This window comes from Trichosurus vulpecula, chromosome 2 (genome assembly GCF_011100635.1).
Source record: "Trichosurus vulpecula isolate mTriVul1 chromosome 2, mTriVul1.pri, whole genome shotgun sequence".
Taxonomy (NCBI): Eukaryota; Metazoa; Chordata; class Mammalia; order Diprotodontia; family Phalangeridae; genus Trichosurus; species Trichosurus vulpecula.
In genome coordinates this window covers 100,004,825-100,019,126 of record NC_050574.1, presented here as the reverse complement: position 1 = coordinate 100,019,126, position 14,302 = coordinate 100,004,825, and the positions used below count along the sequence as shown (strand labels likewise).

The 14,302-nt window shown below is 42.1% G+C and overlaps 1 protein-coding gene across 7 annotated transcripts in view; it reads right to left on the bottom strand.

The window, feature by feature from the left end:
• RCBTB2 (RCC1 and BTB domain containing protein 2) overlaps window positions 1-7,898 on the bottom strand; it is a 56,098-nt gene extending 48,200 nt beyond the window's left edge. For 2 of the 7 annotated variants that reach the window (XM_036746639.1, XM_036746641.1), the window contains exon 1: window positions 7,450-7,494. The gene's annotated coding sequence lies outside the window, so the exon portion shown is untranslated. Of the gene's footprint in view, window positions 1-6,846; window positions 6,896-7,449; window positions 7,521-7,747 lie in introns of those variants that run through there. The other 5 variants (XM_036746643.1, XM_036746640.1, XM_036746638.1 and 2 more) reach the window with 5 other exon arrangements.
• Window positions 7,899-14,302: the final 6,404 nt, after the last annotated feature.

Here is a 14,302-nt window from a genome sequence, read left to right as displayed (position 1 = left end):
CTCTCCCTCAAGTCTCTCCACACACTAACCCATCATTGATTCAGGTGTCAGAGTGATTTCCTAAAACTCAGGTCTAACCAGGTCACCTTCCTCTGCCTCCCACACACAACACATTTTAGAGGCACCCTATTACCTCCAGGATCAAATATAAAAAATCCTTTTTTAGGTACTTAAAGCGCTTCACAACCTGGCTCCTTCCTACCTTTGTAGTTTTACATTTTACTCCCTTCCAAATATTCTATGATTGATAAGTAGGTAGGTAGATGATAGATTGATAGATCATTTATTAAGTGCTTACTATATACTAGGCACTGTGGTAAGATATACAAGTGATGAGGTTAAAGAAAAATGATGACGGTAGGGAACCAAAGGTTTTTAGGGGTGCTCAAGACCCCAAAATATCAACACGCCAGGTCCTGTTGAATGAATTCAACTCAAGCCTTCTCAGCCAAGGAAAAAGACAAAGTCTATTAAGGATTCGCCATATTGGGTTGCCTTAAGAAATCTCACCTTTGCGACGCTTGTTTTCACAAGTGGGCCAGATTCAATCTACTGAGCTAGATTGAATCTGAGCACCTTCATGGAGGCAAGATGAAGCTTATATACAGAAAGACTGTGGGAGGGATTAAGGGGTGGTCAAGTAGTCTGGAGTGACTAGAGGAGGGGTTTAGGGAGGGTCTTGAGGAGGAGTCTAAGGAAGATCTTGATGGGACCGGGTGACTAGAGGTCAGACTCCAGCAAACAAGAGAATGGGATTTTGGTAGGATTAAGGGTGGGCTAGGCCAGGTAGAGATTTGGGTCTAGTGATAAGGAAAGGCTTTTGGCCTCAGGCAAGGCCAGATCTAGTGGGAAGATTCAAGGAGAGATCAAGGGGGTTCCCAGAGACTGTACTCCAGATTCAAGGGGTTCCCAGAGACTGTACCCTCATCACAAGCAAGACAGTCCTTTGCCCTCAAGAAGTTTACATTTTAATGAGGAGAAAGAAAGGCAGGGCAGACCACATGTAAAGCAAAAAAGGGGGTGGGGGTAGCTTAACTATGGAGTGGGCAGGGAAGTAGAATGGAGGCCTGGGTCCCTGAAGGATAAGGCAAAAGCTGACCCATCAGAGCAGAGGGATCCAGGTTACCATTTGGGAGGAGGTAGAGGCAATGATCTAGCTAGTAGAAGCTTCCTGGTAGAAGCTGAGACAATGGTCTCCTTCCTGCTCTTTATCACCTGGGACATTCCATCTCCTCACTCAATGTTTCCCCTTATGCCTCCAACACTGTCCCCCCGTACCTATGACTGCTAGCTTCCCTGTCTTCCTTCAAGATTTCTTCAAGCTCAACTTCCACCATATGCGGGATTCCCCATTCTCTTCCACTGATAGTTCCTTCCCTGTAAGATTAGTTTCCATATATACCACATATATATCTTGTATGTACATGTTGGCATGTTGTCTCTCTGTTATAACGGGAGGTCCCGGACACCATGTTTTTGCTTTCCTTTGTATCCCTGGTACTGATGAGGGTACAGTCTCTGGGAACCCCCTTGAACTCTCCTTGAATCTTCCCACTAGATCTGGCCTTGCCTGAGGCCAAAAGCCTTTCCTTATCACTGGACCCAAATCTCTACCTGGCCTAGCCCACCCTTAATCCTACCAAAATCCCATTCTCTTGTTTCCTGGAGCCTTGACCTCTAGTCACCCCAGTCCCGTCAAGAAACTCCTTAGATTCCTCCTCAAGACCCTCCCTAAACCCCTCCTCTAGTCACCCCAGACTACTTGACCACCCCTCAATCCCTCCCACAGTCTTTCTGTACATAAATTTCATCTTGCCTCCATGAAGGTGCTCAGATTCTATCCAGCTCAGTAGACTGAATCTGGCCCACTTGTGAAAACAAGAGTCACAAAGGTGAGATTTCTTAAAGCAACCCAATATGGCGAATCCTTAATAGACTTTGTTTTTTTCCTTGGCTGAGAAGGCTTGAGTCGAATTCATTCAGTAGGACCTGCGTGTCGGTATTTTGGCGTCTTGAGCACCCCAAAAAACCTTTGGTTCCCTACCATCATCATTTTTCTTTAACCTCATCAGTACTTAGCACAGTGCCTAGCACTAAAAGGTCAAGTGACTTGCTTAGGCTCTCAACCCCAGTATAGGTCAGTGGTGAAACTTGAACCAAGGTCTCCTGGCCTTAAGACCAGCTTCACTAGGGCAAACTATCTGTCAAGTGTGGGAAGAGATGCTGTTATTGTGCCCATTTTGCAGATAAAGGACCTAAGGCTCAAAGAATTAAGTGACTTACTCAGGGGCCCCACAGTTAACAAGGAGTAGATTGAGCCAGGTTTTGAACCCAGGTTTTCCTCACTACAAATCCAGGACTCTATTATACCAAAGGTGTCAAACATGGCCAGTGGGCCACCCACAACGCTCCTGAGTTAGGGCCAAACTAAATTAAAATGTAATTGGGAAATATCTAATAAAATAAATAAAAATACAATAAACATAATGTTGCATTTTGAAACTAAGTCAACATGCAGCCTGCAGAGATCCTTATGTATGGTTTAATGCCCCCTGTTTCTACTTGAGTTTGACACAAATATATTACACTACGCTGCCTTTTGAGATATGCAGTATGAACAAGACTACTAATTAATTATACAGTCTTTTCTGACATAGACATAAAACCATCAGCAATACCATCCTCAAATTCTAAAAGTAAAATAAACGAGATGTTGTAGTGGATAGAGCAACACTTGAAGCCACACAGACCTGGGTTCAGGTCCAGCCTCTAGCTATGTGACCTGGGGCAAAGCACCGATCTTCTCAGTGTTCACAGCAATTCCACAAGACTATAAAGTTGTACAGAAGGTGCCCACTCATTGATTGAGGGAATTTCTTCACTTTCAAGTTCCCTATGCCAATGAAATCACAGATCCAGCCCCTGTCCTTAAAAGAAAATGAGATGATATGCAACCAAACTTTAAAACTTTCAACCAGCCTAAAAGAACCTAGAATGTGAGTTCTATTTTGAAATCTCCCAAGTCCTTTCAGAAGGTACGAAATTTGGAGTGCTAAGTATAAGGAAAACAGAGACCCAGGGAAAAGATGCAACAAAGACCTACTAACAGGAAAGACCCCCTTCAGAAAGAAGGACAATCTATGACAAGGCACTCTGTTCAAGTGAAAAATTGAATGTGGTGAGAAGCAGACTTAGTAACCTTTGGCAGCCTCTAGGGAGAAGAGAAAGTCGAAGTTGGCCTTGAGAGATAAGCTACATAAGCAAGATATCTAGAACAGCTCAGATTGTGATAAGGTAGGGGGAAAGCCACTAGTAGCCTTGAGCAAGCCTCCAGCTCCCTTTTCTCCACACTCCGTGAGCCCCAAGGGAGAGTGCATCCTCTGGGAACTGAGATAAGCAAATAAGGGGTGGAGGAGGTGTTAAGATTTTAACCAACAACAGGAAGAGTCATCCTTCACTTGAATGAGGGGACACAGCCAGAATGTCCAATGGGGTTTGGAATCCCCAGATTGTCCGGAAGCCAGATGGGCAATTCGATTCTCTCTCCCAGGGAATGCATTCCATTAGCTACAGACAATAAACAGACAGAATAAAGTTAACACCAGCTCACCTCTACCTCACAGTAACCTCAGGGAAGAAATAACTGAGACACCAAGGGGAGGGGTTCTCATACCTTTCTGAGATAGTAGAGGCTCCTATGGGATAACTCAGATACCAGGGCTCAGACTTGCCAAAGGGCAGCAGCACAATGATTTATTCCCTGGGGAAAGCTGGCATAGTTGGCTTCTAGCCTGTCACAGTAGAACAAGGGCTTCATGGAATCTCAGTACCTCTCCAGGGTGCTGGGATTGTTTAGTCCACAAAATAACCTGTCTGACCCTGCTTAGATTGTGATTTCCCTAACAGGGACCATGTGCCCCCAGGTCTGGAGAGCTTTCCTTTTGCAAATCTCCTTTGTGACTGGAACAGAAGTCTACCACCTAACTTCAGCCAGGACAGCATTAAAATTTACAATATTAGTAAGGTTCCCAAATGATACAGATCTTTGCTGAATAATTCACATATTCATTCATTTGCTAAATATTGACTGAGCATCTATATATGCATGATAGCTTTTGCTCATATTTGATTAGTGAAATATACAATATATGTATTTTAGTATGACATACATATGTGTATACACATGTACAGCATTATAATCATAACCTAGCCTTCTTTCTCAAACAGTAAGCACTGGTACTTTTTACCATCAAACATCTTCCACAAGATGTTCTCATTAGATGACCCTTTATGTCAGGATAGTAAGATTAAAAACATGTTAGAGATATATTCCAACACTGAATCAACACAGAAAAATACTATTATACCTTCAATCTGCTCGACACAGATTTTCACATTAATGGGATAGGCTTAGCCATGTGAACTAAACACCTGCTCTCTCTGACTAATGAATGCTAACAGGATCATGGCAGTCTTACAGTGAAGGAAACTGAATCTCTCTTGCAGAAATGGCAAGATAACTACTCTTCTGAAGGCAGTCTCATGTGGCAGTCTATTTTCAGCCTCTAAAACTAACCCTTGATGTCAGCAACTTTGCTAACTCCCTTCCTGGTGTCAAATCTCCCCTTTCCTGGAACATTTTATGATTTGTAGCCATGAAACTCCAGTAAAACCTGGTGTTTATTTTTTAAACAATATCTCTGGGGCCATTTTAATTTACTTTTAGACAGGTGATGAAATAAAAACAAAAGACCATGATCTCCTAAGGGATGTAAACAAAAGGATCCAGTTCTTCTAATCTGATTACTACAGACTAATAGCTTTTTGACACTTGATAAACCCAACTGATGTGACAAATACAACTTGTCGCCAAAATTTTTCATTCTATTAGAATCTTCCAATCTAAGCATCCTTAATTAAGGATTAAATGAGACTTGATGCAGAGCTTCTCGGGTTCTATCTATAGATGAGACTTCTAAGAGAGCTTATTCAATGAAATTGACAAATTTCAGTAAAACACCAATATCAAGCCAAGTAATGATCAGTTTTTTCTCTACTGAATTTCAAATCAAATGAAGTTTTTTCCCCCTCTTATATATGAACCTCACCAATCATCCAAGCCTTTGTAATATCTAAAATATACTTTTAAAAGTAACCCGAGAGGGAAATAGTCTCTACCATTATTCAAGTTAGTACTTAAAGTGCTGCAACTTATTTCTTGATAGTTTATATTCTGAGAACTTATACAAGATTGCAGATTTTGAACTAGAAGAGGCTCAGAGTTTAACCAACTCATTTTTTCAAATGAGGAAACTGAGTCTATGGGAGGTTAAGTGACTCTCAAAGGTCATATGGGTCTCAAGTGTTAAGCCTGAGACCTGAACCCAGGTCCATTTGACTTCAGATCCATCGTGCTCTTTTTTCTTTTCAAATAGGCTACCTTTGTGCTCTGTAGTTACCCTATTAGCTAACTGGTTAACTGGTCCTTTCCAATTAACAGTATGAGCCACAGCTAAATTATTAAACCCTGAATGGCATGAGCTCTGGTACCTGAAAATCCTGCTATGGATGGCAGTGACAGTGGCTACAGTAAGCTGGGTAAGCCCTTCTCTGAGCTTCCATCTCCCTCCAGGAAAAAATTACTGAAGCATGAGAACATCTTCCATGAATTACAAGGCAGGGCATTTAGTTTTAAAAACCACTTCCCATGTTGCTCAGTAACTTCAGTCTACATCCTCCTCCTAAAGTGCAAAATCTTTTCTCCTTGGGATGTTGAGCCTAAATTATTATTTTAAATGTTTTCACTTCAAATATTTCAAAAAATATTTTTACTTCAAATGTTTTCATAAATGTTTGGAGAGGGCTTGCATTGCCACATTCAAAACGATAAGAACCAACATCACATAGCTGAAACACAAGACTTTAGAATTAGAGATGCATGCATATAACTTTCATTCCTTCTCAAGAAGTTTAATTTCTGTATTAGAATATTATACTACATTGCACTATATATAGTGGAATGGAACTATACCGTTCTCTGCTCTACTCAGAATAAAGTAAAAAAGTAACTCGACTGCAAAGGGTACTCCATGGTACCACTGACCTAATGAGAGGTACACCATACAACAAATTAAATTAACACTGACATACATTATTCTGTTCTGACAAAGGTTAGCTCAATTACAAAGACAGTATAATTAAGGTGTAATAAAATTACATGTAATAAAAGTGTAATATACCTTTTACAATATGTGTAAAGTTATATGTAATAAAACTGTAATAATGTAATAAAATTGAAGTTTTAAGAAAAGACTTCTCCATTACTAAAGTTAACTAGCTTTGCATTACAATGTGTTTCCGAAAGAGTTCATAGTTCCAAAACTGCACTCCAACTGGAATAGCATTCTAACATCTAATGAAATTTTGCAAACAACAAAAGCCACAATTCAATCGTTTACTGAACCCATTCCTCAAACTGTCCAGGCAAGCAAGGTACAGGCCACTGGAAAGTTTGCAGCTTTGAAGTTCAACACTTCCAGGGCTGAGCGGGATATCAGAAAACATTTTACATCTTTTTTCGGTCTGAAAAAAAAAATTAGGTTTTATCCCCTCATAGTTCCAAATCAGCTTTTCGCAGCTTGCCGATACTATTCCCCTAGTGTCAATGGATGCCAGGACCAAAGGAAGAAGTATTTAGAAAGCACAGCAAAAAGCAAATAGGGCACGAAAGTACAGGTTCTTAGCAGACGACGTGTAAACAAGGAGGGGAGGCGGGATGGGGGCGGGGGGGTGGAGGGGAAATGCTGCGGGGAGGGCGGGGGGTGGGGTGGGAAAGGAGGCACTGACCTGAACTTGAACAGAGCTCGAGGTTGGCGAAGGGAAAACATAGAGAGATGCCGGGGGGTAGGAAGTAGGCGGGGGAGGGGCGGAACCCCACGTCAATCTCCATCTTTTTAGACGTTGAGAAAGCCCATAAGCCAATCCCGTCCCAGATCAGCCCAGGCCCCGCCCCTCTGGGGAAGTGGTGGAAGATCAAGGAGATTCCCGGCGTCCGCACCCACGTCCCGCCCCGCCCCGCCCCGCCCCCATCCCGGTCCCAGGAGCTTCAGGGCGATTGGCACCGCAGTGATGCGCGTGCGCGCGCGTGCTCCCTCCCAAGAGCGGGCTCGCGCACGCCGGCGGCTACGATTCCCTGCCTGCTTGCCTGCCCGCCTGCCTTTAGTGTGGACCAGGCTGGGAGGACCCGGCTAGGGCGGTTGCGGCGGAGCGTCCCGTCCTTCTGTGCGATGCCGCCACCGCTGCCTCAGGTCGGCGGGAGCTGGGCCCGCGTCCCCAAGGGAAGGGTAGAGGGTAGGGGCAGCACCCCCTTCCCCCGCCCCAGTAAAGGAGCCCCAATCAGCCTCCATGCTGGCCCGCCCCACCCCCATCGCGGCCCCGCGCCTCTCCTACCTTCCCCGGGTGCCCCGGACGCGTCCCGTTCTGCCCAGAGTTAGCACCTCCCCTTGAACTTGCCCCGGCTCTCGGCGGGAGGGGCGCCTCAGATTCCGGCGGAGGGGAGGGGTAACGGGCCTCCTAACGGGATGGCCGAGGAGCCTCCTCACCCCCACCTCTCTCCCCCTCCCCCTGCACTTCCCCCTCGCCTCTTCTCCGCCCTAGCACCGGGGAGAAAGGGGCCTGTCGGGCAGGGAGCGCGCTCCTCTCCCGCGTCCCCGACTCCGCTCTAAGTGCCCCGAGACCCACACCCCACCTTAGGAAACTGGGCTGGTGAGCTCCGGCCGCTGGTCCTCGGAGGGCTGACCCCACATCTGCCGTCCGGTGCGGGGGAGGGAGGCGAGGGCTTTCCCCCCAGACTCCTTCCCGCCTCTTCTCCTCCCCGAAAGCACGCGCACCTCTTCCCCACGTCGGGATCGGTGGCGCCCTCTTCTTCCCAGAGCTGAGGTCATTCCCGCCGGGCTTGCCTCCTGCTCGGAGCTAACTGCTACGGCCGTAGTATCGGGTCTGGGGAAAAAACACTCGGGGGAGGCCCGGCGCGAGTTCCCGCGGCCCTGGCTGGCGCCCCGGCCGTCAGCTCTGTTGGTGGCACGCTTACTTCATTCAGTGTCCCGGTGCTCGCAGCCCGGGACCCGATGAGAATTTTGTAAGGTGCTTTTTATGATTTGGGCTACGAGGTAGGCTTGTGGCTAATTTTTTTTCGGTAGGTTAATAAAGGAATCCCAAGGTCGAGAGATTGCGATCCTCTAGATCCGGCATCCGGAAGACTGCTCATCTGTGTGACCCTGGGCAAGTCACTTAACCCAGTTTGCCTCAGTTTCCTCCTCTGTAAAATGAGCTGGAGAAGGAAATGGCAAACCCCTCCAGTATCTCTGCCAAGAAAACCCCAAATGGCCTTTGGAGCAGTCCGTTGATGAATACATACATTGTTACCATGGGAGAGAGGAGGGAATGCATTCAATGTATTACCACAGCTCAGTGCATTCCCAAAAAAGTAAAGGCCCCCTTAAACTTTGAGCCTAGCTTTGGAAATTGTTACAGGCATAACTGTTAGATGTGTAGCAAGTAGAGATACCTGAAACAATCGGGAAACTGGAAGAAATAGAAAAAGATTTTAAAAAGGAAAGCTCAAAACCTTTGTTACTGTATCCCCAGCAGTGGCTAAGAAGAAGGTTATTGCAGACGGACTGTAACCTAGTTTGGACAGGTTTAAACCTTTAAGTAGTTTTTTATACTTGGTATCTTCTGTCCTTGGTTTCACTGCTGGGTCCCTCCACTGAAGTGTACCACAACTCACTCCCACCCTCTCTGCCTAACTTAGGAAGGATTTTTTTTAAGCCAGCTGTGATTTTACTGGTATAGGGAATTCCTTCTAAAAAAGCAGAATTATGAACATACAGTACCAAAGTTTCTGCGCTTTTCTTTTTTCAAGCTTTTCCTGTTCCAGTCCCGGCAATTGTTTCTGGTACTCTAGATGAACCTCTACTTTCTACATGCCTAACAGGCCTGCAACAACTTTCAAAACTATACTATAAGTGTAAGTGAGCCTCTACTTTTTAAAAAGAGACACTGTGTTGTGGTAATAGATAAAATACATTACCCCCTTCCATGTCCCTCATAGTAGCTACATACACATCTAATAGATTTTAGAGCACCTGTTCTGAAACTTAGTCTTAGAGAGTTTCCTGGGACACTAAGAGGTATAGTGACTTCCTCAGAGTCACAGGACCAGAGAGGAAGGATTCGAACCCAGGTCTGTGACTGCAAGTCCAAGTCCACTCCCCCACACAGGAATTATGAGTTAATTATTTGGCTTTGTAGCACAAATCTAGCTCCTGTGAATTTGGATTATAGACCACTTGACCAAGACTGAATTACCTGAATAAATCAAGTTTAGTCATAGGGATTTATAATTGGTAAAGACTTTAGGAGTCATCTAGTCTAGCCCCCTTTTTTTAAATATGAGCAGACTGGGGCCTACAGAAATCTGACTTCCACAAGATTTCTCAGGAGTAAGTAATGGTTGAAATTCAGACCCAGGTCCTTTGATTCCAAGTCCACTTCCCTTTTCATTGTATTTATACCTCTCATATGTCAATCCCAGGATTGGCCATTTTTCCTCATACTAGTGTCAAGCTACTGCTTTCTCTCTCCCATGGAAGTTAGCATAAAGTCTTATCCAGCTTTTCTTCCACACCATCTGTGTTAAGAGAATTGATGTTCTAAATGTTTCTTCATTAAACACTACTTCCTCTTTCAGAATTTAGTTCAAACTCCTTTGCCTGGTATTCAAGACCCTTCACATTTTGACCTCCTTACCCTTTCAGTTCTTATCTCAAAATATCCCCCTCTACAAATTCTGTGGAACACTAGACAACTTGGTTCCTGGAAAATGTTTGCTTGTGTCCTATCTCCATGCTTTTGTATTGTTCCCTGTGCCTAGAAAGGAAGTATGGCATGTTGGAGCACTGGGTTTGGGGTCAGAACCTACATTATAATTCTAGCTGAGCTGCTTACTGGCAAGTCATTTCCTCTTTCTGGTTCTTAAGTTTCCTTATCTGTAAAATGATGGGATTAGACTAATTGAGATCCTTTCTGGTTCTAAATCCTAGAGTCCTGTAAATATCCTTTCCTCTTCCCTCTTCATATATTGAATTCCTGCACATCCTTTAAACTCCAGCTTAAATGTTAGCTCTTCCATGAATACTTCTCAGTTAAAACCTTATCTTGCCATCTTCAGTCCTGAGCTCTTATTCTGGTCATCCTTCCTCACTTATCCCTCTTAGAATTTCTTGTTTTCTTCAGAACTGCCCAAGTACCATCTTCTGCACAAGGCTTCCTCATTCCCACAGCTGCCTAGGGCCTTCCTTCCCAAAAATTTATCTTGTATTTGTGTGTGTAAGTATGTATGTATATGTGTATACATACATATATCTCCTCCCAATAGACTAAGCTCCTAGAGGGCAGAAACTTTCATTTTTCTTGTATTCTCAGTACTTAGCACAGGTCCTTGAACAATGGTATTTAATAAATTTCTTTTGATTACCTAAACTGTATATTCTGAAATGCCTAAGAGTGGTTGCTGAATGAACACACACACACACACACACACACACACACACACACTCACACACTCGAGTGAGCACACACACATATGCCCCACTTTGTAGGAGGAATAATGATATTTTGCCAGTTGAAAAACAGCTGAACAGGATAGGGATCTAAAAACAAAAAGTCTTTAGCACTCCTGGGATTTTTCAATAAAAATAAATACAAATGTTTTATAATTTAAAGCTTTTTCGTAACCTTTCATATTGAGGATCTTGTTAGACTTTCCTGTGTTCTCCTTACACAATAAACACAAACTACATAGGAAACTTAGTATGTGTATGTAGCACTACCAGGTAGCAGCAATGACCTGCAGGTAAATGTCTCATGCAACAAAAGGATCCCTTATAGGAAATGACCCTCATTCTCATTCTACAGGCAGCCATATGATTAATGCCAAACATTTTAAATTTAACTAGCCATCTGCATTTTTATAATGTAAAGAAATACAATTTATTTTATTTACATAATGCAAATAAAAGTAATGGATCATTGTCATTTTATTCTGCTTGAAAATAATGGCTCAAAGCACACATAGCACTTTGTGTACTTTAAAGCAATCAGTGTAAGCTGTTTACACTTTTAAAATCTCCATTGAAATGAGGCATTTGGCAAATTTTATTAAGATGCTATTTTTATTTGCATTGCTTGCTGCTCTTTGTACTAGAGTAGGAAGGGATTTTATAAATCATCCAATACAGATGAGGAAACTGAGTTTCAGAGAGGTTAATTGATTTGTGTAGGTCAATCAGCTAATCAGGTTTCTTGATTACTAGTCCAGTGCTCTTTCCACAGAGATAGCTAAGTGGTACAGAGTATGTAGTGTTGGACCTGGAGTCAAAAAGACCTAAATTCATATCCTGCCAGACATTGGCTTCTTGACCTTGGGCAATTCCTTAATCCTGTCTGTAAAATGGGGTAATAATAGCACCTGCTTTCCAGGATTGTTGTGAGAATACATGATAATGTTTATAAACTACCTTGCAATCTTAAAGTACTATGTAAAGTGTTAATTAGTAATAGTAGTAGTATTATGCCTTACTACCATTATAAGACATTAGAAGGGATGTCATAAGGCAGTACTTAGCTGACATAGATATTTCTATCATACTTGTTATCATTCTTCATACTTCATAGCATTCTTAAAATCCAGTTTTTTTTACTTAAGTCTCTCTTAAAGTTTACTCATAACAGTATTCCAAAAGTGTTAGCAATTTTAAAACACTACAGCTTAAAACTGCACTGAGACTTTTGGGACACCCTCTGTCATAGGTGGAGGATTCTAGGTAATTCAGAAACTTTTGGCCTCTTAAATTCCTTCATCCTGAACTAGCCATTTTTTTTTTTTTGCCTCTGTGCTCATCTTTACAATGAAGTTTTTAAGCAGTTCCCTTTACCTGATGCTCTGCAGTGGATATTGGTACTATATAAGCTGCAGTTTTCTTAATGATCATTTGTTTTGTTTCTCTTTCTGATTACATTAAGATAACCAAAAGGCCCCATGAAATCATGTTTCTTGTTACCGTTGAGTGCATGATGAAACCAGTTCCTGTCAACTCCTTGATTGTCTTCTCCCTTTGAAAGACATTAATAACCCATGAGTTATTCCATTTTGTAACTTACTGGCTTTTGGTTTCACATAGATGTCAGTATGGATATAATTAAGGTTTTTTGGTAGTGACAACTCTGCTCTTTGGACAAAATGCATACATTGAAAGTATCAATATTATAATAATGATAGCATCTATGTAGGACTTTAAGGTTTTTCAAAGTGTCTTAACATCTATTACCTCATTTGTAGAAAGTCTAAAAATTCTTAGCTCCAGCATCTTTTTTCCATTGCTACTGTTGAAATAGAAGAAGCTCCACAAATCCAGGTACAATTTTATATGTATTTTATAGAGTACAACCTATTCATACTTTATTTCATGTCATATAAATCTCACAGATAAGGATGGAGAAGATGCTCAACATAGTAGAGGCCTTCCTATTGGTCTCTTGACATTATGTGGATAACACAATGAAATACACACAAGCTGTCCATTCCTTGTTTTCACTACATTGCCTCCTTTTCCAGTTATACATCTTTTTGCATATCCTTTAAGCTGAATCTCCTGCAATTCTTTCTAGATAATATGTTACCTGCTTCTCCAGCCCACTGTGTATTTCTCCATTGCCTTCTGGGTAACTCACAACTTTTACTCTTTGAGAACTCCAGTGGCTATGCGTTTTCACCAGAAGAAAATTGATGTTAAAAAGATGAACTTTTAGTTTGAGGACTCAGCTCACTGTCCATCTCTCAGGGTCTAAAAATGACAGTTTCCTAGTGGACCATCCAGTTGTATAGAAAATTTTGGACAATAGACATTCTTCACTTTTTTTTTTCCTGACAGAGTTAGGTTAAAGTCTACTAAGTAATCGTAGATCTCATTCAGTAGGTTCTAGAATGTTGTAGGGCTTGATGCAATTAGCACAGATGCAAATAGGAGTATTTGAAGGACCTCAACATGTATAGTGGGGTTCTTAACCTGGAGTCAAAGTTTTTTTTTTTTTAAGTATTTTGGTGTGATTGGTTTCCTTTGTAATCCTGTGTATTTTACGCATTTTAAAACATTGAGAAGGGGTCTGTGACAAAAAAAAATTAAGAACATCTTGTATATAAGAAATCCTTCTTCTTGTATCTATATTGAACATGTTCCATAGTCAACAAATAGTAAGCACAGTGATATATTGTATACATTATAACTTTCAGCTAATCAGCTGTTCATCAGTAGTGCCTTTTATTTCATATATGTGTATATATATGTATATATATGTATGTGTTAAACTTTTAAAATGGGGAAGTAAATACATGGGTCAGGAATAGATAATATCTTGATATTGTAAGAAATGGGAGGAGGAGTTTTGTTTCCACAGAACTAAAGGTGTACTCCTCTCCCTCCCCCACCCCAGCTTTAGCAGAAACCAGGCCTCAAGGTCGGTCAGGTGAGAGGTCAGAGGCGTGTACACATGTGCATGCTTTTTGAGAAGGCAGTCAGGGGAATTAGAGAGGCCAAACAGCTTGAACCAGTTCAAGCTCATCTAGGGTCTGGTCTCGGTCAAGAATCCAGGCCTACTGATTTGCCTAATTTGTATATGTTAAAGAGGGAAAGTAGGGGAAGTAAAAGAATGTAGTTTAATCCTAAACTAAGACAAGGAAAATCTAATTAACTTGGCCTTCCCCTGGGAGTCCTGTGGTCTTCACAGCCTTCCTTAGGGATTATCACAGGGTTCTTCCTCAGGACTTTGGCCCTGCCTAGGAAGTCCAGTGATCCACAAAGCCGCGTTTTCTCACAATTTGGGGAAGTCCAGTGATCCCCAAAACCACGTTTCTCACAATATTTTTAGTGGTCTGGTTTTGTTTTTACTTATTAGGGGAGGTAATAATTAGATCAGCCTTTTCCCCAGTATTTGGTATCCTCCTACTTTCAGGTAGCTTAAGGAACAGCTTTCTCAATTCCCTCAAAATTATGCCACCTCCAGCGCAGGTCTTTTAGAAAATTTTATCTGGTTTACTTGTTATTTTCATCTTATTTTGTTTTTTCTGTTTTTATTTCCTTATCCCCTTTAAGGATTGTAATATTAGAATCTAAATATGTTGGCCCTACTGTTCCTAAAGGAGAAAACTATTATGCAGATCTTTATAGCTCTTTTCAATTTTTTT